The sequence below is a fragment of the Carassius auratus genome, chromosome 28 (genome assembly GCF_003368295.1).
Source record: "Carassius auratus strain Wakin chromosome 28, ASM336829v1, whole genome shotgun sequence".
NCBI lineage: Eukaryota > Metazoa > Chordata > Actinopteri > Cypriniformes > Cyprinidae > Carassius > Carassius auratus.
The window spans coordinates 2,413,363-2,440,867 of record NC_039270.1 but is presented as its reverse complement, the minus strand read 5'-3'; the positions used below and the strand labels follow the sequence as shown (position 1 = coordinate 2,440,867).

The window sequence follows — 27,505 nt, the reverse complement described above, 5'->3', positions numbered from 1 at the left end:
AGTCTTTTACTTTTTTTTTTTTTTTTTACAATGCGGATAAAACATTTTCCTTAAAGTGTAATATAAGAGAATTTGTCATCCCATTGTTTTAGCCTGTTTCGTTATTAATAATAGGCTAATAATGAGCCACAAACTAAGCATTCTTTTGAAGTAAGGGGAAAATGTAGATTCATTATGCATATTTTTATTGTATGATGACAGAGATTTGTGAGATGTCTGAGCTGAGATGTATTTTAGAGATTATGAATGCAGAGCTTTTTTCTGACATTCCACCAAACCATAAAAACTATGCACACAGCAGCCGCTTGCTTTAGTTAAGAATAACTGTTCTGTGAATGTTGATGCTGTAATAAAAACATTTATTAGGAGCGTGTATGCAGGGATTTCATCAATTTCATGGGGAAAAAAAGTAATGTACAGTAGGTAGACAACCAAAATGGGTAATACCGTTGTGCATTCCACTGCCACAGGACCGCGGCATTAACTGCAAGTGAAACAACAATAACATTATAATATAACATTGTAACATCCCTCCTGCACCTGAACGAACAAATACAAATTGCAGTTTGAACAAACAAAAAGATATGCAAGAGCCCAATTCAGTACTCGCGGTGTTCTGGTGTTCAGGGCTCACACAGAGAAAGGCGTCTCAAAACACTTGAACATCGAATTAGTTTTTTTTTCTCTTGTGCCGACAAATACATACAAAATATGTCAAAATATCCACCTTGGAAATTATGCTAGAAAAAACTCAGTTATTTCTTAAGTGTAAGTAAACAGTTGAGGAAAAAAATGGGATGTGTATTATATTGGATGCGTTCATCGTCTCTTAAAGTGACCGCGCCTAATTTAGCTACTGGCTGCTGTAATGTTAATCCAAGAAAATGAAAATCACTCACTGCTCTTGACTGAATTACTTTGTAGTTTTAACAGTCAAACCAAAAATTATTCAGACACCAGATATAATTTTTGATATATATAGCAAAACTGTAATAATGTGAGAAATGTTGAAGGTGTCTGAATAAATGTAGGTTTGCTTGTATATTTCATTTTTACATTGAATACTATGAAGCAGTGCTATTTTACATTTAATTATTTGGTTTCTGTACCTTGACACCTACAAACTTGAAAAAAAACTGTGAAACAGGAGTAATGTTGTTTGCACCTTGTGCAATGTGGAATTAGTTTACAGCTTTTTCAAGCACTTTGTGATGCATTTTGGAAACAGGAGATGAGACCCTTTTCTAATGCACCATCTAGCTTGATAAACCCCTTCTCAAAGACTTACTGTTTGTCAATTTTATTTGGGTAACACATATTCTGAATGCCTTCGGGAGAATTCGAATGAGCCAGTTTAATCTAGATTAATTTCAAGATCACAGTGAGATTAATCTAGATTAAAAAAAATGTATCTATGCCCACCACTAAAAAATATATATATATATATATATTCACACACACTCAAGAATTAAAAGCTAAATGTTTTCATTTTGGTTTAAAAAAAAAAAAATCTTCAGGTTCCATATGCAGAGCGAAATGAGAACGGTCCAGCATTTAGAAGTAATTCTTATTAACTCGTAATTTTTCAAACTGCTAACACTGCATTTTTTAATTATGCCTTATGTGTGACCAAAAATATAGTATTTTCTGTTTCAGCTGTTTAATCATGCTGGTGCCTTGTGCACATATTCATCGGAAACATCAGCCATTCACCGAGCCATCTGGCACAAGTAGCGGTCTACTTTGGTATATTTTTGTGCATTATGATTTTTTTTCCGTCAATACTGAAACACGTGTGAACTACAAAGCCTGTTTTACCTACTGAATAATAGTTAAGATTGAAATGGGCAACATCACGAATATGGAAACATTTGGATTTCTCCAGAATTTCTCCAACCTTTCCTTATGTTTCCTTTAAATAATCATTATTATTATTATTATTATTATTATTTATATATAACTAAGCATCATATAATGCACTTATATTTATCCATTAGAATTATACATTTTTAATTAATTAATTATTTTATTATTTTTCTGTTCTGGTAAATTTATTAAATGTAAAGGATTTGTTATAAAGTGAGGGGAACTAAAAATATCCTGTTGGTACATTATAACATTATTAGGCCTGCCGATTTTTTTCTGAATGTAATAAAGTGCAACTTTTTTTTTTTCCTCTCACCAAAAACAAACAAAAAAAACCTTGCAGCAAAAGAAAAAAGGCGATTAATCAGTTAAAATTTGCTACTCTGGGTAAAAAAAAAATTATATACCAGGGTTCCTGCGGGTCCTTAAAAAGTCTTAAAATGACTGCATTTAGGAAGTGGTTGGCGCCGGCTGAAAATAACAATGAGGAAATGTGTAAATTCAGCAAAAAGATCTTTTCGTTAGGGACCATGGGGCTCAAAGCTGTCGGGTCGTATATAGAGTCCAAGTTAATCACTGCATTGTTTGCAGCTCGACCTAATCGACCTAAAAGGTATAGGTACTGTGGGTTCTCCATACTGTGAAGAGGCACAATTCATTTAAATCTAACGAGGACATACGTAACATCTTTGCTGCCATGTTCCCCTATTCGCAGCTTGCAAAGTCATTCACCTGTGGTGAAAATAAAACCATATGTCGCCAAATATGGCATCGCTTCGTTCATCAAGAAGGATCGTGTAGCATTAGTGAGAAGCCATGTCATCATGTTTGACGAAAGTTTGAATAAATCGACAAAGAACAAACAAATGGACCTTCATTTGCGATTCTGGACTACTGATGAAGAGACTGGCACACACTACATCATCTCCCGCTACTATGGGTCGGTGTTCATGAGTCACTCCAGAGCCGAGGACATGTTGGGTGAGTTCAATGTAAGTAACGTTACGATTGTGTTTGAAATCGCATACTATTATTCATACTAAGTTTGGTGTAAAATTGAGTAATGTTAGTGCGGTTTAAAGCTCATATGCTAGCGGTGTAAACACCAACACTCCCCCGGTGCTAAGTGTTCCCACTCCGGGCAGAGGACTGGTTATGTGCTCCGGTCAGGTCATGGGTCTATGGTCACTTTGAAAATCTAACAGGTAACAACACATAGCTCAGAGTTTAAGGGGTACAACTGTTAATATATGTGGTTTATAGTTTAAATATGCCGAATTGTGATTTTATGGGCTGTTGGGCAAATGTAGCTGCTGATGTAGGCTGTCACTTACTGCCATAGCAACAGTAAACATTCACTTAAGAGTTAATGAGCTGTAAATAGAGATGCAGAAACAAGCTATATTTGTTAAATACACATTAGATATGTTGTATTTTACCACACAATACATGATTTTAGCAGTTAGTAAACCTATAGAAAGTAATTTAATTAGCAAAATTTACCATTACATTTATTGGCCACGCACATAGAATGACCACTGTGACCATATACCGACTTGAAAAGAGCACATATTAACCAGTACTATTACAATCTGTATAAAGTATTTTAATGTCAAAGCTCACATTTTTAATGTACGAATCCTGTATCATAACTAATGTCTGTCATTTGTAATAAAACAGATCTGAATTGAACACACTGAACATATTCGCTTAAGTCTGACGTCACATAGCAGCGCTTCCGTGTCCAAACGCTCTTATCAGTTACAACGAGAAAACAACAAACGGTGCTAATATAAACTCACAATGTGATATAATACTAGCGAAAAAGTTATAATCTTAACCTTTAACTCCATACCGAAGTCCCATATAGGCAGACAATGAAAATATAAATATAAAAAAAATATATAAAAATTATTTGTGTTTGGGACGCTGTGAGCACGGAGACTGTAGTGTATACTGTACGTTTGAAAGCATTTAGCTTAAATGATTAATATGAATAAACAGTGCTCATAAACGGCTGCTGAGGGCGTATTCTCAAGTGAAGCGATTTGAGGTTTGGACCCGGAAACAGCGCTTCTTACGTCATCACTTAACAACCGAATACCCATATAACGTAATGATTAATGTTAATTATGTTTATAATTACGTTTGTGTATGTTTGCATTTTATTGTTCTGGTTTACTTGGCACACTGAATTGATCCCTTTTTATTTATTTTTATTTATTTTTTTTACAAATGTGCAGGAAGGTACATAGGAGCTTAATAAACAACATTCTCTCACTATCAATGGATGGGCCCGCTGTAAACTGGAAGTTTGTTGAACTCTTACAAGAGGGACACAGAGAGCAATGTGGTGGAGCCCAACTACAAATAATTGGGAGTTGTGGCCTTCACACGATGCACAACTCTTTAAAGAACGGCTTCGCAGTGTGGCAAGTTGAGAGAGTCCTGAAAGCCCTGCACTACCTGTTTCATTGTGCACCTGCAAGGAGAGAGGACTTTGCGTTAGTGACAAAGTGTGATACATTTCCTCTGCCATTTTGCGGACATCGATGGCTGGAAAACCTTCCAGCAGTGGAGCGAGCAATTGAAATTTGGTCATATATCCTCACTTATGAGGACCAAAGCCAAGAAGCTCCCCAATACAAGGTCATCGTCATTTGACACCATCGCAGAAGCCCGGATGGATCACTTCATCTTGGCAAAGTTACACTTCTCGAGAAGTTTTCAGCCATTTCTCACCAAATGACTACTAAAAGTATATTAATGGTTTAATCATTCAAGCACCATCATTTACAGAGGATATGAACATTAAAACAAAGTACTGAGTTTTCAGCATGATGATGTTTGTAGAAAGTATTGTAAATACTGTAATACTTTTTCCAATTTTGATTATAATTATTATGCTTGTGCTATTCTATTTTCAGAGCCTTCTCAGATGCTTCATAAAGCGAGACGTCCAGGTTGATGTTTCCCCAGTAAAACTGGTCAAGCTTGATGTGATAGACCAAAAGCTTTGGGTCAGTCCAAAGCAAGTGGACATTGGCATGGGAGCCACAGCTGACCTCAAGGTAATATTTATCTTAGATTACTTTATCATTGTGCTATATGCGCTGCAAAGTCACTTGAATAATGAAGTATTTATGTTGAGAAATTCAGAGATCAGATTAATTGTTTTGACATCAAGCAGTTGACCTATTAACTGGATCTGTCAAATGTTGTGTAGTGTAAGTTACACATAGGGAGAGTTTATTTGATGTTTCAGGTGATGTGACTTTTGTCCTTTTGTCAGGGAATGTCAGGCAGTCAGAGTGGTGGAAGTGAGCGTAAGGTGTTACTGTGCATGCGAGACAGCTAGAGTGCCTTGTCAAAAATTTGTCAAAACCTTCTATTGAAGTGCCCCTTGAAGTACCACTCTGTCCGATATATGATGTGCCTGGACCCCCAAAATATGCACAAAGAACCAGACATTTGCCTGCAAAAAATTAAGGCCCTCATCATGAAATTTGTGCAGGATAAGAAGCTGTCATGAGGAGTTACAGCGGGTAACATCTGTAGAGAAATGTGAACAGTTAGCCTAGTGTTTATCTTTCAATCTTTAGTGTTTTTAATTTTATTGGAAATACAGCCTAGTATGCGTTATAATAAATGTATGTAGGCCTAATTTATGTTCTTAGACATAATAATTGAAATATAATTGAAAATATGAGATGCATTTTCCAGAGTATAGTGAAAATAAATCTCTTGTGACAACAAAGAATAATTTTAACTAGAAAATATTACAGATGTGCTTGTCTTTATCTAAATGCAGGTGATAAGATTGCCCAACAATTTCAGAAGTTCCTCTTCAGTGAGGCCAGAGGAGAGGAATTCATGGCCTTCAGTGCATTGGAAAACAGTGCAAAACTATCATTTTGCATTATTGAGACACTGTTTTCCAAATGAATGTTGTTCAGTGCTTTGGCGCAATGTATTTTGTTTAAAGCACTATATAAATAAAGGTGATTGATTGATTGATTGATTGATGGAAAATCGCGAGTTGACAGCTTCCTGCATAAGGGCATGAATGGACATACAGAACTGTGGAGCTTTGTGGAAAAGCTGCTGCTTCTGTCCCATGGACAAGCTACTTTGGAGCGTGGGTTCTCCATAAACAAGGAGGTGGAGATGTGCAATTTGAACGACGACGTTATAGTCTCATAGAGACTAATCTGCGACTATGTGAGGATGTGTGGTGGAGTGGTCAAAGTGCCTCTAACTAAAGAGCTGCTAAATGTGAGTGCATCTGCACGCAACCAGTACAGGATATTCTTGGAAGATGAGAGGAAGCAAAAGGAAAAGACAAAACAGATGAAAAAGAGAAAAAAGGTTGAAGATGATATTGAAGAGTTACGCAAGAAAAGAAGAACAATCTCACCTGTGTGTGAAACTCTAGAAAAAAATGCAGATGGCCTTGCAGAAAAGGCTGAGAATACAGCAGGGACCAAGATGGCAGTACTTATCACTAAATCTAATTCATAAATCATTGTGTTGTTTAGTGTAATCCAATTTATCTATGTTACATTGTCTCTGTTCTACATCACAAAGGAACAAAAAAAGAAAATAAAAATGTCTCAAAAGTATTTTTACTTTTTTTTTTTTACTTACCGAGTTTACACATTGCAATGTATTGATACCAAATGGAAAACTTTAAGTTTTGATTTCCATTGTAGGAGGCAATAAATTGAGTAGCCAGTTCCAAAGAAAGTATTAAATTTTGGGGTCTTAAATTATATTTATTGAGTTTTTAAAAAGGTCTTAAAAAGCATTACATTTTACTTTTAAAATGGTGCAAGAACCCTGTATACTTAGGAACAGAGTATGGGCCTAATCTAGACCATGTTTTAACTAAAAAGTTTTGTGTAGGTTCTTTTTTTTTTTTCATTGCATCTGAAAATGACTTTGTGCATCACATTCAGAACCTGCCTCCCCTGATGCTCAGCTGTGGACGATTACAAAATGGTTGATATAAATATTGCTGTCCCATTTTATATATGAATTGTTCATTTAAAAAAAATCTAAATATGTTAGTTTTATGCTAACGTAATCAAGGTCATCTGAAAATATATAAGTTCATTTAGGCTATTTAACATGCGCTGTGACATTTTTCCATTTCAACTCATAAACTCTTTAAGATTTTAAAGTCAGTTTAATAGTATTGGAATTCAATTTGAATCTAGTATTAAAAAGGTTTTAATTGGTTAAATATTTTTCATGAATTAATGTTAACATTACTTTTTTGTCATACCATTTTTTATGAGCTACATTCATTTATCGAAACCAAGCAGCCACTTTTTTCTTTTTTTAAATCTATTAATCGCTTGCATATCTCCTTCAACGAGGAAATTATTCTTAATATATATATATATAGATATTTTTTTTTTTTAGTAAGGTGCCACTGTCAGGGAGTCAAAAGATAATAACATCATTAGATCATTAAAGTTGCCAATTAACTTCAGAAATGGAAAATAATGGTTAATTGAGATTCTTTATTTTAATTTTTATTTATAATGTTTATTCTTTTTAAAAATAAGTGTTTATTCTTTGAGAAGGTACAGAATAAGGAAAAATCTAAATATTTGTAATGATAATATATTTTGAATAATATAGGCCTATGTCTGCCTGCCAACTCTCTAACAGCATTAACTTGAAATACTCCTTCTTCCGGCAGACTGAATGTTTTCCTGCCTTGCTAAATGTTGGGTCAGTTAGCACCAGTCGCTGTAAAGCGGGAGCAGCTGACGGAGGAATTCCGCTTGGTCTTAAAGCCTTCCACAAGCGCCTATGTTCACAAATTACAATGATCTTCATAAAAATAAAGATTAATTATCAATTGATAATTTACTAATATTTTGGTCTAGTGATAATAATTGTATGTGCTGTGAGAAAATAACGAATACAAAGAGTAGGGCTGCTGTGAGTGCAGGCATGTTTCAGCAACAGAATCAGAATGAGCTTTATTGGCAGGTATGTTCACACATACAAGGAATTTGTTTTCGTGACAGAAGCTCCGCAGTGCAACATAATGATAGTGACAGAACAAAAAACACAATAAAAGAATAAAAAATCCGAAAAAGTAGGTAAGGAATGACAATGTATGGCAGGTATATTACAATGAGCAGTTATATGGAATAAAATCACTTTCAAAAATAATTGTATGTAATTCAAAACATTTGTGTGTAATTTTAATATACTCATGCGTAATTTAAAACTATTGTACGTAATTCTGTTTTTTTGTCAGAGTTGGATTCCAAAATCTACGGCCACGACAGTTTACAGATCCGCGATTATGTGTGTTTTTTAGAGTACAACTCTAAAATGTACGACTGTGACAGTTTACAGACAGTTTACAGACAGTTTCACAATAGCTCTGTTACACACACGACATGCGAATTACGACCACGAAGTGCGGTGTGCGAAACGACTGTCAAAAATACATCAAGGTCACAGGCATTACTATCCGAGGGAAGATGAATCGATTCAACGAAGTGCGCATGCACCCCATCAAAGTTTTAAACCACTGGCGCCGAAATGGCGGATCAGCAGCCAAGCGCTCACTCCTCGTCTCAGGTAAGTTAATTATTATTTATTTTTTTATCTGACATGTTTAAACAGGGGTCATCAAACCTGTTCCTGGCGGTCATGAGGTCGGAGCTAAACTCTGAAGGACACGTGCCCTCCAGGACCGAACTTGACGACCCCTGTGTTTAAGGGTTAACATTAGTTATAACTAATAACAGAGAATAGCAGTATTACAGAGATAGTGTAGTAGGTAAGATAAGCTCTCAGAGTACATGTAACATTAGGTGCTTAAAGAAGACAGTTGTTTAGAACATGAGACAATAGTAAGGAGAATGCAGAAGACAAAAGGTAGGCAAAATAAAAAGTAAATCCCCAGTAACAGTCCCACGGACCCAACCCCAAACCCCATCTCTGGATTAGTAATTAATAAAGGCTAGTTTCTAAAGTACTTATTCCTGCCTCTCTGTATTAATGCTCATGGGTAGCCTATAGCCCCTTTCACACTGCACGTTGGACCCAGCATATTGCCGCAATATTGCCGGGTCGCCTTCTGTGTGAAAGCAACCAAGTCCCGGGAATGATTCCTGCATTGAACCTGGGTCGGGGACCTAGTAATATTGCCGGGTTCGACCCGAGACGAGCGCTGTGTGAACAAAAGCCAGATCTAATGCCATGTTGAAGTGATGACGCGACTCTTTTACTGGCTGTTTTGAAGGAAGATCAACGTTCACGACAAAAAAATATGTGCAAACTGTAATGAAGCAGAGATCAGTTAGTCCCTCACTTTCCGTGCTGAAGCTGTGATCGTTCACTTGCTTCGTGAAAGTATAACGTGCCTAGCGTTTTCGACTCGTACATTATACGTCACGCACTGATGTCACGTGTAGTTACGGGATCTTTACTGGTTGTGTGTGAAAGCACTCACATATCCCGGGTAATCACTGGAAGTGTGAACGTATAAAATCTAGTGTCCCGGGAACAATTGCCGGAACACTTTACCCGTGTATTTGCCGGAATGGCAGTGTGAAAGGGGCTTAAATGGGTTCCATTCAGACCTTAATATTAAGTATTTTACTGTTATCAACCAGATTGAACAAGACATTTTCACCTGGCTATACCCAATGTGTAGATCTGTTGTGGTATTTATGCAAATAAGCACATACGTAATTAGATTATACACCGTTTTTCCATGTTAACAAAGAATTAAAAAAAGTTTAATACATTTTTTGTTTGTTTTGATGTAAGTAATCAACTCATTTTCATGGTGATATCTAAAGGTTAAAATGTTACCCTATTCACGTGAGAAAAAGAATGAATAGGCTATATTTGGGTCTTTTTCGAAACTTTCCCCTAATGGGATTTTTCTAGGCTTTTTTTTTTTCCTTACTCAGGAAATATTGATACAAAATCAGTTTGCTTCTGTTGCAATTTGTTCAAGGTTGACCCCCATTTTGGCTTAAAATGACTGGACTATAATAAAAGATAGAATTTTGTCTTAAGTAATATTAATGTCAGAGTAATTTGACTTACAGGGACCGCTGCTGACGCACCTACTAGAACGCCTCAGGTCACGAATAAGTGCATTTTTAGACGGACATCAGCTGGACTTGGACTATTTTCAGTATGTTATCAATCAAGAAGTGTTTATTTTGTCATCAGCCTCCACTATCTTTGATGTGCCAAATTATATTTTGGAGACCCTCATGGATTTACAACAAAAAATTAATGTAGCTCTTTCCCAAGAGGTGGCCCCAGTTCTTACGAGGGAATGTGGTGGTGGACGAGGTCGACCTAAGTTTATTGTTTCCGAGGAAATGCTGTCCCATCTCATAGAGATGTCTTTACCAGTTTCTTGTATTCCAAACATTTTAGGAGTAAGCCAGTCAACTGTCTTTCGCCAAATGCGTGACTTGGGTTTGTCTGTAAAAACTACGTATAGCACCATATCTGACAATGAATTGGATAATGACATTTTGGCCATCAAAAGAAGACTCCCAAATGCTGGATATAGGATGATAAAAGGCTGCCTGCAAGCAGACGGACAAAGAGTGCAATGGAACCACATAAAAGAATCCATGCACAGAGTGGATGCCCCCGGAATATTGGAAAGGATAACACAGCTGGGGTGTATTGTCAGGAGGTCATATTTTGTTCAAAGTCCACTGTCCTTAGTCCATATTGACATGAATCACAAGCTCATAAGGCATGTTCTTATATTTTACCTATGGAAGTGTAATGTTATGCAATATTACGTTTAACATGGTTTTACTTTGAAGGTTCAACAACATCATATTTGGTGGGATAGACGGCTTCTCACGAAAGGTAAACACATTTATTTCCAAGCCAGTGGAATCTATCTATCAATCAATACTATTACTTATCTATCTATAATCTGACTATCTTTCTGTGTTTGAATGTATTGAATGCTTTAATGTATTACATTCTCTCTTTTTTGGTATAGATCATGTACCTGGAACCAGCAACAAACAACTGTTCAAGCACTGCCTTATCATTCTTTCTCCAGTCTGTGCAAAAACATGGCTGGCCTTCGGGGTAGGAAAAAATAGTTTTTCTGCTCACTTGCTTGCATTTAGTTAAACCCTCATCCGTCCCTCAGGTCATTTTGACCCAAATCTGATTTTCCCCAAAATTATAAAAATCATGTGTTGATCCAAGATTTATTTACTTTTGTCATACTTGCACCAGGAATACACACACAGACAAAAACTAAGTGGATTTGAGTAGTTTAAATGAGTGCAATAAAAAAAGTAACAAAAGTGTCCGTATGGGTCATTTTGACTCACAAAGGAATGAATGGAATTTACGAGAAAACAGCATTTTTTTTATTACCTTTATTTATATATATATATATATGGATAGATAGATAGATTTATACCCAAATGAAGGGCTGAGACTACAGAATATCCCTAATGCAGAAAATGCACACACGATACACACTCTCCAATAGAACATGTTATAATGTTTCTGTTGGGGTATGACTGCCATTTTTCCTTATTTATTTTTTGGACTTAACAGTTACATTTGAGAGTTTATATCATAGCTAATTTTTATTATAGATTTTATTTTATTTTTTTATTTTTTACAAAATACAGATTTTTTAATGTAAACATTTTTCTTAAAAAAATATCCAGAATAAAAGGTAAATGTAATTAAAAAAAATCACCCACAAATAATAGAAAAACAATTATTTAGAAATAAATTATAAAAATGGAATCTAAGATTTCTGGCCCTCGGGTCCTTTTGACCCAGGAAGGACACTTCTGTTATAGGTTCAGGAGGGACTGATGAGTAAACATGTTTATTTGTATTTTCTTAACATTATGGCATTCAAGCAGATTTAACCTCTCCTTTCACCCCTCCATTTCAGGGTCCGGGGTGATGAAGGTGTGGAAAATGTGGCAGTTGCAGACACCATGTTTCGTGTGAAAGGGACTGGAAGAAGAAGCTTCATTACTGGGAAAAGCGTACATAATCAGAGGTAATAAACAAGTAAGGATGTCACACTATCGTGTAATTTATAATTTTTAATTGATACATTTTGTATTCTCTAGAATTGAACGCCTGTGGCGAGACGTCTGGGTCAGCGTAACACAGCTGTATTACGACATACTTCGCAGCCCTGAGGAAGATGGCTTGTTGGACTTGTCAGATTCCCTTTATGTGTTTTGTGCACATTATGTCTTCCTCCCACGTCTGAAGCGTGACCTCCACAGTTTTTCCGAAGGCTGGGACAATCATCCATTACGGTCTGAAAATGGGCTTACCCCTAACCAGATGTGGATAATGGGACACATGCACACCTCATCTGGAGACAATGAAGAGAGTTTTCAGGTTTGTTTTTTTAAATTGATTTTATATGCCTTCAAGTTATACAGGGCGTGCAGAATTATTAGGCACGTTGATTTTCTGATCATATTTTATTCCCAGGCACATTTTGTCAATTCCAAACCATATTAATCTTAACTACTATTAATTTTGTATTTAATCATTTATAACTGATATATAATTGCTCATGAAGGCTGGAAATGAAAAATGCCTTTAAAGGGGGGGGGGGGGGAATGCTATTTCATGCATACTGAGTTTTTTTACACTGTTAAAGAGTTGGATTCCCATGCTAAACATGGACAAAGTTTCAAAAATTAAGTTTTACATTTGAAGGAGTATTTCTGTTCCAAAAATACTCCTTCCGGTTTGTCACAAGTTTCGGAAAGTTTTTTTTAGAGTATGGCTCTGTGTGACGTTAGATGGAGCGGAATTTCCTTATAAGGGTCCTAAGGGCACGTCTGCCGGAAGAGCGCACGCTCCCGTATTGCAGAGCACTGACTGAGAGCACAACAGACATTCACTGATCAGAGCAAGAGCGTCGCGAAATGTCACAAAAGGAGTGTGTTTTTGGTTGCCAGGGCAAGACAACCCTGCACAGATTACCAAAAGAGAAACAGCATTAAGGGACCAGTGGATGGAGTTTATTTTTACAGAGCATCAACGGAGTTGTGCAAGTGTTTGTTCCCTGCATTTCGAAGATGCTTGTTTTACAAACAAGGCCCAGTTTGACGCCAGATTTGCACATCGTCTATTTCTTAGGGATAATGCAGTCCCAACGAAAAAGGGTCACGATCGTGTGTTGGAACCGCATGCGGCGAGTAAAACTGCTTAAAATATCTCTGCCTCCCCTGCCGGAGACCCGGGTTCAAGCCCCGCTCGGAGCGAGTCGTTGCTGTTGCTGCTCTCATTCAGTTTCAGCCTCGGGATCTGATTCTGGATAATAAATAAACGGCTGAATCTGACTGTTAGCCATGGTTTGTTTTGGATGATGTTTTTTTTTCCCTCACAGTAATGTCACAGCTTCCAAACGCTCTCAACGCAAAAGCTTACTCGGGCTCGTGATTCTTTAGCTCCGCCCACACGTCACTCCTCCAGCCGGTCGTGTTTTTCCGGAAAAAAATCAGTACAGACTATCTTTCTCTTATGAATATAATAAAACTAAAGACTTTTTGGAGTTATGAAGGATGCAGTACTACTCTATAGGTACTCAAGATTAACAGGATATTGAGTGAAAACGAGCATTTCACCCCCCCCCCCTTTAATTCAGGTGTGCAGAATTATTAGGCACATTTTATTTTAGATAAAACAAGCCAAAAAAGTGATTTAACTCAGACTGAAAAGTCAAAAATTATTAAATCCCCATGAGAATGCAATAATAATGCATTTTTCATTTCCAGCCTTCATGAACAATTATATATCAGTTATAAATTATTAAATACAAAATTAATAGTAGTTAAGATTAATATGGTTTGGAATTGGCAAAATGTGCCTGGGAGTAAAATATGATCAGAAAATCATGCCCTGTACTGTCAAATAGTGCTTTTGCATGATGCGTGAAATACATTTTTTATTTTATTTCATTTAAGAATTAAACAAAGGAACAGTTTTACTCAGTGATTCAAAGAGAAGCTGAAAGTTGCTGTTTCAACATGCTTTCACCACCAAATACATTTAAACATTGTCAAATGACTGCATGCATGCAGATGAGTACATGCGCTTACAGCTGGAAAACACACAGTGTGTTTTGTGTCACAGTCGTGATTGAACTTCACAGTGATGTTGAAATCCTTCTGGTCACTGGGGAGAATAGGCTTATGTCTCTGGCCTGTCATCCACTGCATAACTTTACCTGCAGTCATTGGTTCAAGTGGTTTGTGTGATAAAACGAACAGTATTTATATCGTTTACATCTTGTACACAACCACATCCAAGTGATCTGAGGGCGCGCGCGCATCCTGGTGTGTGACATGTGCACGCGTTCTGGCTTAGTCTGCGCAAGTGCTGGTTGTGTATAAGAGGTAAACGATATAAATACTGTTCGTTTTCTCACACAAACCACTTGTTTCGTGTCTTAGGCCTTCAATGTGTCCTTACGATGGGGAATTGTTTAATTTGGACTTCTCTGTGCATGCTCTTTGAGACAGTGACCATAGACCTCCATTATATGACTGACAGACAAGAACGGTTTGACCTAAAAATATCAAAAATATCAAAATATCAAAAAGGCTCTAGAGGCAAATGTAATTTTTCATCAAATGTTTAAAACACTAAACAATATAAAAAAATATATATACAGTAGAGCTCGACCGATATTATCGGCCGATATGAGCTAATTGCATTTAAATCGGCATCAGCGTTTATAAATGCCGATGAAACATGAGTCTCATGCTTCACTCATGTTATGAGTGTTGCATAGTTTGCCCACCAGAGGGAGGTCAACTCCAGAGTTGACAACGGATTATAAATCGGCTCTTTTCGAGTTAATATCGGCATCTGCCCCCAAAAATCCATATCGGTCGGGCTTTAATATACAGTAACTCAATTTTGATGCACTATATGATAAATGTGATGCTTTTTGTTATTTACTATACATTTCATAAGATTACAAATGCAGGTAAAATTAAACTTTTTGTACTCCGAGGAGAATAGAAAGTATAGTTAAACTTATTATGTTGCTTTTCATGTTGGCAGACATTTTTCCAGTTTATCCACAGCTTAGAATCTCATCTGTAAGCTCACTCATGTCATCTGTTGAGTTAACCTAAATACAGAGAAATAGAATACAGAATACTTCATTCACTTTTACAGAGTTAAACATTACTATATTTTACTTACATTTCAGATTACTATTTTACCTTCTCAATGAGCAGGGAGAATTCTAAATCTGTGACATCACTGGTAGTCACCTGTATACTGTCATAATCTCCAGTGCAAAGATATTGGAAACACCACGCGCGCAAAAAATAAACGGCGGTGGTCCTCCTTGTGCTAGACTGACAGCCATAATTTCTCCTGCACTTCTAATACCATACCACAGTGGATAAAACAAAACCTTGAATCAACCAAAAAGGTTTATTGAAACATGTTTAAAAATTTTAAAGGGATTCTCCACTGTTTTTTCATATTAAACTGTTATTCCCTTAACCAAGACGAGTTGATGCATACCTCTCTCATCTCAGTGCGTGCACTTAATCGCTCTAGCGATTAAAAGAAACTATAATGTATGGCGTAATAGCACTTTTGGGAGTACTTCGACTGGCGCTGTAAAAAGTCACGCCTGATCCTCTTCCTCTCACTTCTGTCAATAGTGGGACGAGGATCAGGCATGACTTTTTACTGCGCCAGTAGAAGTATTCCCAAAAGTGCTATTACGCCATACATTATAGTTATCCTTTTTAACCCGCTTAGAAAAGCGCCACGTTTTATTTTGTGTCACCATACTTGGTCGTGTAACTACTTGTGTAAATGTTTTTAAATAGGGAAAACGTTGATGTGTTTGGTCACTTCTAAATTCATTGCTGCTAGATACCATTGAATATACTGGGCTAAGCTACAGTAAGTGCTTTCAAAGTCACCGCGCGCTAGAGCGATTAAGTGCACGCACTGAGATGAGAGAGGTATGTATCAACTCGTCTTAGATAAGGGAATAACATGGTTTAATATGAAAAAATGGTAGAGTATCCCTTTAACTGATCAAATTTTGCGTACCTGAAATAGTTACGATCCAAGCTGTTGAGACAATAGACTGGATTTTTCCCTTTTTTATCTACACCAGTGAAAAAAGTCTTGTTTCAATCTCTGCAATTATTTCTAGACAACAAATATAACCGGTTTAAAATCTGATCTGACAAAATGTCTGCTTTAAAATATAAAACATACATTTTATAATAAACTAAATTAATTTTACCTGTTAAGAACTCCTTGCTAAGAGCACCAGAGACAACCCCAGCTTCTCCAAAAAAGGTAACCTTTAGTTTGTCTTTGGGTGACGATTTCTTTTGGCGCTGCCACTGCTGCATTCCTCTGTTGTAGATGTCATTCTAAGAAATGCAGATGGAAAAGGTGTTGGTTTGATCAACTTTACTGCCGATCCAATTCAGAATCTCCCCAGGACTTTGAAATAGAAATAAACAGAAATGAAAGATGAAATGTGCCAGCAAAGCAAAACAAACACTTTCTTAATTCCATTTTTACCTTTGAAGTGTATTTATTGGGTCACTGAAGTTATCATCATGTTCTGCACACAAACAAAAACAAAAAATAAATGCTTTGATATTTCAAATTGCTGGATAGGAAACATTGAAATGATTAATATTAGATAAGTGACACTAAACTATTTAGTAATTTACCGTAATCCACAGTTGGCTGCTGCATGTATCTCTATAACATCACTGTCAAAGGTTTTCTTGCACAGTGGACACTCAGCAGTCTGATGTGACATTAAAATACTGAGTTAATTTACACATAAACAATCTTTTAGGAACCATGCATAAACCATAAACTGAAAATGCATATATTTTTTTAAACACATAAGTAGATAAATAAATATCCTTTTCACCTTCTCTGTCCAGACTTCATTTATATTTGAAGCACAGCTTTCAATAACTGGTGACTTTTCCAATTCCTGAAAACGTAAAAATCACATAAAAATTGTGTTTTCAGAGCTTATGAAATATTAACAAAAGATCAGTATAATTATTATTATTATTTTTTTTAAACACACGCCTCTTTCCAATTGTCAATAGAAGTTTAATTAGCTTCTTTTTAGAGCTCACTGATGACTAAAATAAACATCTTAGACTTACATCATCACTTGAGATACACAAATCCACATGTTCCATCTTACAGTGTTTTATGTGTACTGGAAGGCACTGAAGGGGAACCATTTTGCTGCATAGTGCACACTGGGCTTTGGGCATTTTTTCGAATTCCCTTGCATCAGGTGGTAATGGAGTTATGTCAATTTGCTCTTGCAGAGGAACTACATATATTGTGCTCTTTCTATTGCTGCTCACGGTTTTTAATTGCTGTCCATTATACCCATCAGGGTCAGGAGGGATGACAGTCAATTTCCGTTGACCACCTCCACCTATGAAGTATTTAACAGAATATAGAAAGATAATACACCAAAAATATTTAACAGATAGAATCCATCTGATATCTATAAACGCGTATGATTTCAATTCACATACGTTTTTTAGAGGTTAGGAAATTTTTTTCAAAATGATCGTACATACCTGAGCACTTGTGAAGCAACCATCCTCCGCAGACTTTTGCCAGTTTTGGATATGCATTAACAAGCACGTCTGATAGCTTAATTATCAAAGGCAGAGTAAAACAGAGTAAGGAAGTTCACCCAACACAAAAAAAACAAGAAAAAATACATTATTGATCTTACCTCTGAATGAGTCATGTTTTCGGTTATAGTTAATGATCTTCTCCCAAGTCCTTTAAGTGTAAACTAGACAAAAGAGAACTGGAGCGCTGCTGGAATCCCTTGTATCCTCTGGTGCTCTTGGAAGGGTTAAATGTAGAAAAAGATTTTGGAAAAAAATCCAAGTCCAGGCACTCAATAGGATGCAAAAGTTAAAAAGGCTTTTTTTCCAAAATCTTTTCCTTTAAGTGTAAGTTGTAATTCTGTCTTTCCTTTCGGCGTTTTCTCATATTAAAGGTCAAAAAAGGTTTTCTGTGGCCGTTTATATGGTCCAAAACGTTTTTTACCCCTCACTTCCTTTCTGAAGAATCCAGGAAATGACCTAAAAAGGACATTTTTATTTTGAGCCAGTTTAAAACATTGAGAACACTCACATGCACACTAATATATGTGATGTAATGTTAATGTGTGATGAAACTTATATACAGTATGTATTCAAAAAAAAATATATACTGTACCAACTGTATATTCCACCAGTACAGACACACATACATTTTATTAAAACAACAAATACATTGAATCTCACACCTAGCCATTTCCTGCTGAACTGACTGCACATTTGACTTGGACCTTCTTTCTTCTGCTGACTGTACACTGATATTGGACTGGTTCCCCACTTTCGGTTGTCCAACACTTAAGGTGTTGGTCAACATCGACACCAGATTCTGGGCTGTATGCAAGATGTCACCTAATGGAACCTGATGAACAATGAAATATGACTTCAATACTTAAACAGTGAACACTTATATAACATGACCTGTGTATTAACATACAGTGCACGTAACACGGCTGGTAGGAAGTCAACGCTTAAAATTGCTCATTCTTTTATGTAACCCTATCTCATCGCGCTACAGGCTGCAGTGATGACCTCCTAAACAGCTGTCTTCTTTAAGCACCTAACGTTACATGTACTCTGAGAGCTTATCTTACCTACTACACTATCTCTGTAATATTGCTACTCTCTGTTATTAGTTATAACTAATGTTAACCCTTAAACACAGGGGTCGTCAAGTTCAGTCCTGGAGGGCCCGTGTCCTTCGGAGTTTAGCTCCGACCTCATGACCGCCAGGAACAGGTTTGATGACACCTGTTTAAACATGTCAGATAAACAAAATTAATAATAATTAACTTACCTGAGATGAGGAGTGAGCGCTTGGCTGCTGATCCGCCATTTCGGCGCCAGTGGTTTAAAATTTTGGTGGGGCGCATGCGCACTTTGTTGAATGTGTGTGTGTGTAACAGAGCTATTGTGAAAACAAGCGCCATGTCTGTAAACTGTCACAGTCGTACATTTTAGAGTTGTACTCTAAAAAACACACAGAATCGCGGATCTGTAAACTGTCGTGGTCATAGATTTTGAAATCCAACTCTGACAAAAAAAATTATTACGTACAATAGTTTTAAATTACGAACGAGTGTATTAAAATTACACACAAATGTTTTGAATTATGTACGATTATTTTTGAAAGTGATTTTATTCCATACAGTTATGTATGTACAGGTATATTATGTGCAAAAAATGTAAGTGTACACTAAGTATGTATGTTAGATAAATAAGTGTATGTGTATATAAATATAAATAGTGTAGTGTGTTCCACAGTTATTATTAAGTGTTCACTAGATGGATTGCCTGAGGGAAGAAACTGTTCCAATGTCTGGTCATTTTGGTGCTCAGTGCTCTGTAGCGTCGACCAGATGGCAACAGTTCAAAGAGGAAATGTGCTGGATGTGAGGGGTCCAGAGTGATTTCAATTCAAGTTTATTTGTATAGCGCTTTTTACAAAACAAATCGTTACAAAGCAACTTTACAGAAAATTATGTTTCTACAATATTTAGTAGTAGCTAGTAGTTTGTGCACATTTGACAGGATTTTAGAAAAACTAAAAAATAATAATAATACAAGACGTAGTCAGCTAGACGATGAACTATCAATATTATTAATTAAGTTATTATATGATTAAGTCACACATTTAGGAATAATTGTTAGTTCTGTTTGTTCATTCAGGGTTAGCATCATCTGGGGTCCTCTGAGGGTCAGCATCATCTCTTCTCAGGTGTTCTGGATCCAGACTGGAGCTTGTGTAAATCCTAGTTACCACGGGATGTGAATCCCGTGGCAAAACATAGAAACAAATACAGACATCATTAGCATAGCTGCTGATCCAACAAAGTAAAATTAGTTTAACCCAAGCTAATGAATAAAAATGCACCTTTGATCAGATGCAACTACACTCACAATTAAAAAGATACATTATTCGAATGCTTGGCGAAAGAGATGTGTTTTTAATCTAGATTTAAACAAAGAGAGTGTGTCTGAACCCCGAACATTATCAGGAAGGCTATTCCAGAGTTTGGGAGCCAAATGTGAGAAGGCTCTACCTCCTTTAGTGGACTTTGCTATCCTAGGAACTACCAAAAGTCCAGCGTTTTGTGACCTTAGGGTGCGTGATGGGTTGTAACGTGGTAGAAGGCTAGTTAGGTACGCTGGAGCTAAACCATTTAGGGCCTTATAGGTAAGTAATGATAATTTGTAACTGATGCGGAACTTAATAGGTAGCCAGTGCAGAGACTGTAAAATTGGGGTAATATGATCATATTTTCTTGACCTCGTAAGGACTCTCGCTGCTGCATTTTGGACGACCTGTAGCTTGTTTATTGAAGAAGCAGGACAACCACCTAGAAGTGCATTACAATAGTCCAGTCTAGAGGTCATGAATGCATGAACTAGCTTTTCTGCATCAGAAACAGATAACATGTTTCGTAGCTTGGCAATGTTTCTAAGATGGAAGAATGCAATTTTTGTAACATTGGAAATATGATTTTCAAAAGACAAATTGCTGTCTAATATAACACCCAGATTTCTGACTGTAGAGGAAGTTACAGTACATCCGTCTAGTTGCAGATTGTAATCTACAAGATTCTGTGTAGTGTTTTTTGGTCCAATAATTAATATCTCCGTCTTATCCGAATTTAATTGGAGAAAATTCTTTGTCATCCAATCTTTTACATTTTTAACACAATCTGTTAGCTTAGATAATTGGGAAGTTTCATCTGGTCTCGTTGATATATATAGCTGAGTATCATCAGCATAACAGTGGAAGCTAATTCCGTATTTTCTAATAATATTACCAAGGGGCAACATGTATATTGAAAATAGAAGGGGACCTAGGACGGATCCTTGTGGCACTCCATATTTTACTGATGATAAATGAGATGACTCCCCATTTAAGTAAACAAAATGGTAGCGATCGGACAGGTAGGATCTAAACCATCTTAGAGCCTGCCCTTGAATACCTGTATAGTTTTGTAATCGATCTATGAGTATGTCATGATCTATGGTGTCGAACGCAGCACTAAGATCAAGTAAGACTAGAAATGAGATGCAGCCTTGGTCTGACGCAAGGAGCAGGTCATTTGTAATTTTAACAAGTGCAGTTTCTGTGCTATGGTGGGGCCTAAAACCTGACTGAAATTCTTCATACAGATCATTTTTATGCAGGAAGGTGCTCAATTGAGCAGACACAACTTTTTCTAAAATTTTAGACATAAATGGAAGATTTGAAATAGGCCTATAATTTGCCAGTACACTAGGATCTAGTTTTGGTTTCTTAATAAGAGGCTTGATAACCGCCAGCTTGAATGGTTTTGGGACGTGTCCTAAAGATAACGACGAGTTTATGATATTGAGAAGCGGTTCTTCGGCTACAGGTAACAGCTCTTTCAGTAATTTAGTGGGTACAGGATCTAATAAACATGTTGTTGGTTTAGATACAGTGATAAGTTTATTTAGCTCCTCCTGTCCTATGGTTGTAAAGCACTGCAGTTTATGTTTGGGTGCGATGGATGAAACTGAAGTGTTAGATGCTGTAGAATCTACATTCGCTATTGTATTTCTAATGTTATCTATTTTATCAGTGAAGAAATTCATAAAGTCATTACTATTTAACGTTGGTGGAATATTTGAATCAGGTGGCGTCTGGTAATTTGTTAACTTAGCCACTGTGTTAAATAAAAACCTTGGATTGTTTTGGTTATTTTCAATGAGTTTGTGTATATGCTCTGCCCTAGCAGTTTTTAGAGCCTGTCTATAGCTGGACATACTGTTTTTCCATGCAATTCTAAAAACTTCTAAGTTAGTTTTTCTCCATTTGCGTTCAAGACTACGAGTTACTTTCTTGAGAGAGTGAGTATTACTGTTATACCATGGTACAGTACGTTTTTCTCTAACTTTTTTCAATTTGATTGGGGCAACAGCTTCTAATGTATTAGAGAAAATAGTGCCCATGTTGTCAGTAATTTTGTCTAATTCATGTGTATTTTTGGGTACAAATAGCAGTTGAGATAGATCAGGCAGGTTATTTGCGAATCTGTCTTTGGTGGCTGGAACAATAGTTCTGCCCAGACGGTATCGCTGAGACATATAGTTAATATCAGTTATACGCAGAATGCACGATACGAGGAAATGGTCTGTAATATCATCACTTTGAGGTACAATATCTATAGCAGTAAGATCGATGCCATGCGATATAATTAAATCTAGTGTATGATTAAAACGATGAGTGGGCCCGGTGACATTTTGCTTGACTCCAAAGGAGTTTATTAGGTCAGTAAACGCAAGTCCTAATGTATCATTTGTATTATCAACGTGAATATTAAAATCTCCCATGATTAGCGCCTTATCAACTGTAACTAGAAGGTCTGAGAGGAAATCTGCAAATTCTTTTAGGAATTCTGTATACGGCCCTGGTGGTCTATACACAGTAGCCAGAGCAAGAGATACATTAGATTTATTTTGCATGTCTGACAGAGTAACATTTAGCAGAAGTATTTCAAAAGAGTTAAACCTGTATCCTGTTTTCTGGGTAACATTGAGAATATCACTATATATTGTTGCAACACCCCCGCCACGACCAGTCTGACGGGGCTCATGCTTATAACAGTAGTTTGGTGGAGTAGACTCATTTAGACCAAAATAATCATTTGGTTTTAGCCAGGTTTCAGTCAAGCAGAGTAAATCAAAACTATTATCTGTGATCATTTCATTTACAATAACTGCTTTTGGTGTGAGTGATCTAATATTTATGAGCCCAAACTTTAAAAATTGTTTTTGTTCATTTACTTTACATTTTTCTGGTTTAATTACGATAAGATTTTTTCTAGATCCTACATTATATTTATATTTTGACCTCACTATTCTGGGAACAGACACAGTCTTAATAGGTTTTACAGCACAAGTACTTTTATCATTTAAGCGGGTGGAACAAAACTCATCATAATGGTTATTTGAGAATTGACTTACTAGTCACATGGAGCGAAGTGTCCTGGAGATGTTGTCAGAGAGAAGCTCCGCTCCGACTCGACTGGGGTGTAATCCATCAGCGCGAAACAGTCTAGGACGCTCCCAGAAAAGATTCCAGTTATTAACAAATAGCAGTTTCTGTTCTTTACACCATGACAACAACCATTCATTTAAAGCAAAAAGTCTACTGAACCTTTCGTGTCCTCGTCGATACGTGGGCAGTGGTCCTGACACGACGATCGTCGCCGCGGGCGTCGTGCTGCGAACCGTCTCGATCAGGCTCCTGAAGTCCCTCTTCAGCGTCTCCGTCTGCCGCAGCGTGGTGTCGTTAACCCCGGCGTGAAGCACGACCGCTCTCGGGCTCTCATCGTCCTTCAGGATCGCGGGTATCTGCGCAGAAACATCGAGAACACGAGCACCAGGCAAACAATGAGTGTGCACTTTACCTTCGGCTAACGTAGCACTTACGTGTCGGACGATGGAGTCTCCGATGATCACAGCGTCGCGTCCTGTCTCGCGGAGGGGAGCGAAGCGGTTCTGGATGGAGATCTCGAAGGCAGGAGGGGGAGAAGTCGTTGCCCGGGACCCGGCTCGCGTCCTCCGCTGTGGATGCACCCAGGGTCCGTGGTGTCCCGGCGTCGCAGTGAAGGACATCTGGGAAGATCGCGTCCTGGGTGCACCGGGCCTGCGCAGAGAAACACACGGAGTAGACGTGGTGGGACTGTTAACAGCACGCTGTATACTTACCCCGGACTTGTGAGCGTCAGCCCGGGATGATTCCAGCGCGGCTCTCCGCTCTCTCAGCTCGGCCTGCCTCCGTTCCAGGTCGCGAATCTGCTTCCCCACGGCCTCGAGCTCGAGCTGCACAGAGTGGAGACATTCATCCGCCATTAAAGCAAGTAACAGTGAGTACAGCAGTGGTAATGTGTGTGAATAGAGTATTAGCAATGTAAGCTCAGTTAGCAGCAACCACGCTTGCTGATGCTAACTGGCTAAAAGCTAATAGCGGACCCGGGAGATCAAAATAAATCTAGTGATAGCGAGTCGCTCTAATTGTTTTTGTTGTAGATTTTGCCAGCCCTTTTGCTCACTCTGGATAAGTACAGTTCTTGAATAGAAGGGAGTGTTGTACCGATGATTTGCTCAGCAGTCCGGACTACCCTCTGTAGTCTTCTGAGGTCAGATCTAGAAGCTGAGCTGAACCAGACAGTTACTGAAGTGCAGAGGGTGGATTCAATGATGGAGTAGAACTTTTTCAGCAGCTCCTGTGGCAGGTTAAACTTCCTCAGCTGGCGAAAAGGAAGTACAACCTCTGCTGGGCCTTTTTTACGATGGAGTCAATGTGACTGTCCCACTTCAGGTCCTGAGAGTTTGTGGTACCCAGGAATCTGAATGACTCCACTGCAGTCACAGTGCTGTTCATGATGGTGAGTGGGGGGAGAGCAGGTGGGTTTCTCCTGAAGTCCACGATCGTCTCCACTGTTTTGAGCATGTTAGACTCCAGGTTGTTGGACTGCACCAGACAGCCAGCTCTTTAACCTCCTGTCTGTAAGCAAACTCATCACCGTCCTGAATGAGGCCGATGAGTGTGGTGTCATCTGCAAACTTCAGGAGCTTGACAGAGGGGTCTTTAGATGTGCAATCGTTGGTGTACAGGGAGAAGAGCAGTGGGGAGAGAACGCAGCATTGGGGAGCTCCGGTGCTGATTGTATGGGTGCTGGATGTGTATTTTCCCAACCTCACTAGCTGCTTCCTGTCTGTCAGGAACGAGACGAGGCTTGTGACAGATAATACAAGTTCCTAAATAAATATACGATTGTGATAGAGAATAAGAAGCTGACGTCTGATTTCAAGTGGTCATATTTACCATGTTTACTATGGTAACATGTTTAGAGTGCATAACTTTTACATCGCTTATAAATATTTCTGCCTTGTATGGTGATTATAATCCACAGTGGATCAAGTTATTTCAAACACTCGCTGGTGACTGAAAGTGAGTTTTGAGCTTGACTTATTTAAAAAAGTGTTTAATGCTGGTGTTAAAGCTGTTATCTTTCTGAAATGATCCTCAGCGCAGACTCTCTATTTTTATAAAAGCTCCCAAACTAAAATCATTATTATATTTTGATGATATGCAACGTGGAGCTAAACTCTTGAAACGATACAACAGATAAAATGTTACTTAATAAATACACAATTGTGATAGAGAACAAGGTGACGTCTGATTTATCCAAGCGGTCATATTTACCATGTTTACTATGGTAACATAAATGTTTAGCGTGCATAGTCTTTTACATCGCTTATAAATATTTCTGCCTTGTTTAGTGATTATAATCCACATCGGATCAAGTTATTTCAAACGCTCGCTGCTGAGTTTTGAGCTCAACCTATTTTAAAAAGTCTTTAATACCGGTGTTAAAGCTCTTATCTCTCTGAAATTATCCGCAGCGCAGACGCTTTCTAGACGCGGAGAAACTCCGCCATTGTTCATCCTCGCTTATCTGTATAGCAGGTGTGGGGGAGAGGGGGGATCCTGGAGGTGTGAATTGTGAGAGCGGTTGATTGGAGAGGTGTTCAGGGCGGGTTGCAGGAGTTGTTAATGGTGTGAACGGTTGTTACATTGCTACATGTGTGACTGCATCATATAATAATTATTAATTAATAATATTAATTATGTTCATCGTCTAGCTGACTACGTCTTGTATTCATTTTTTCTAAAAATCCTGTCACGTGCACAAACTGACAGTCACCACCATAAGCTACTACTAAATATTGTAGAAACTAAATTTTCTGTAAAGTTGCTTTGTAACGATTTGTATTGTAAAAAGCGCTATACAAAAAAACTTGAAAAAACTTGAATTGTTTGGAGAGGTGATCAGGGCGGGTTGCAGGACTTGTCAATGGTGTGAACGGTTGTTTGGACAGGTGACCAGGGCAGGTTGCAAGAGTTGTCAATGGTGTGAATGGTTGTATGGGGAGGCGTTCAGGGCAGGGGATGGGTGTTCTTCTTTCAAACCTGCAGTAAAACTCATTCAGATCGTCTGCCAGTCGTTGATTCTCCACAGTGTTGGGGTGTGGTGTCTTGTAATTGGTGATCTCCATTAGACTTTTCCACACTGATGCTGGGTCATTGGAAGTGAACGGAGTCCTTATTTTTCCAGAATAATTCCTCTTTGCCACTTTGATCTCCTTTTCCAGTGTGTATTTAGTCTGTTTATACAGGACATTGTCCCCATTCATGTAAGCATCTTCTTTGGCCTGACAGAGCTGTCTGAGTTTTGCAATGAGACACAGTTTGTCACTGTTGTAATTTAGTTGAGTCCTGGTAGGAATACACATATAATTGATTAATTTAATTTAATAATTCATTACATTTATATAGCACTTTTCTAGGCACTCAAAGCGCTTTACATAGTAAGGGGGTACCTCCTCGTCCACCTGGATGATGCTACGGCAGCCATATTGCGCCAGAACGCCCACCACACAACAGCTTATTGGTGGAGAGGAGACAGAGTGATGAAGCCAATCAGCAGATATTGGGATTGTTTGGAGGCCATGATGGTCAGAGGCCAATGGGCGAATTTAGCCAGGATGCCGAGGTCACACCTCTACACTTTTTGAAAGACATCCTGGGATTTTTTAATGACCACAGAGAGTCAGGACCTCGGTTTAACGTCTCATCCGAAGTACGGTGCTTGTTGACAGTATAGTGTCCCCATCACTACACTGGGGCGCTAGGACCCACACAGACCACAGGGTGAGCACCCCCTGCTGGCCTCACTAGCACCTCTTCCAGCAGCAACCTAGTTTTTACAGGAGGTCTCCCATCCAGGTACTGACCAGGCTCAGCCCTGCTTAGCTTCAGTGGGAAACCGGTCTTGGGCTCCAGGGCGATATGGCTGCCGGCTGCATATCTTCACAGAAACTGATGTAAGATGTTACAGTCTCTGTGAGTTCATCCAGATCGGTGGCAGCAGCTTCAAAAACACTCCAATCAGTGAGGTCAAAACAAGATTGTAAATCCTGCTCTGCTTCATTAGTCCATCTTCTTACAGTCCTTAATACAGGTTTAGCTGATTTAAGTGTCTGCCTGTAGATTGGTATAAGATGAACCAGACAGTTATCAGAACGTCCCAGAGCTGCTCGTGGAACAGAGTGATATGCATCCTTTATTGTGGTGTAAAAGTGATCCAATATATTACTGTCTCTGGTGGGACAAGTGATGTGTTGTCTGTATTTTGACATTTCACGGGAGATATTGGCTTTATTAAAGTCCCCAAGAATGATTAAAATGGACTCCGGATGTTGTTGTTCTGTCTCTGTGATCTGATCAGCGAGTTTCTGTAAAGCCAGACTTATGTGCGCTTGCGGAGGAATGTAGACGCTCACCAGAATGAACGAGTGAAACTCCCACGGCGAATAGAACGGCTAGCAGTTAATGAGGAATGTTTAGAGATCTGAGAAGCACATCTTCTTTAACACAGTTACATCTGTACTCC

General features: G+C 38.1%; 1 long non-coding RNA gene across 3 annotated transcripts; it reads left to right on the top strand.

The window, feature by feature from the left end:
• Nucleotides 1-2,188: 2,188 nt before the first annotated feature.
• On the top strand, nt 2,189-6,479 carry LOC113047527 (uncharacterized). 3 transcript variants are annotated; one of them, XR_003276284.1, is made up of 3 exons: nt 2,189-2,847; nt 4,110-4,937; nt 5,678-6,479. It is a non-coding gene; the product is annotated as an uncharacterized LOC113047527 (long non-coding RNA). The 3 variants fall into 3 exon arrangements; XR_003276285.1 differs by lacking the exon at nt 2,189-2,847 and having other exon boundaries at nt 3,898-4,624; nt 4,794-4,937; XR_003276286.1 differs by lacking the exon at nt 2,189-2,847 and having other exon boundaries at nt 3,898-4,687; nt 4,794-4,937.
• The last annotated feature ends 21,026 nt before the right edge of the window (nt 6,480-27,505 follow it).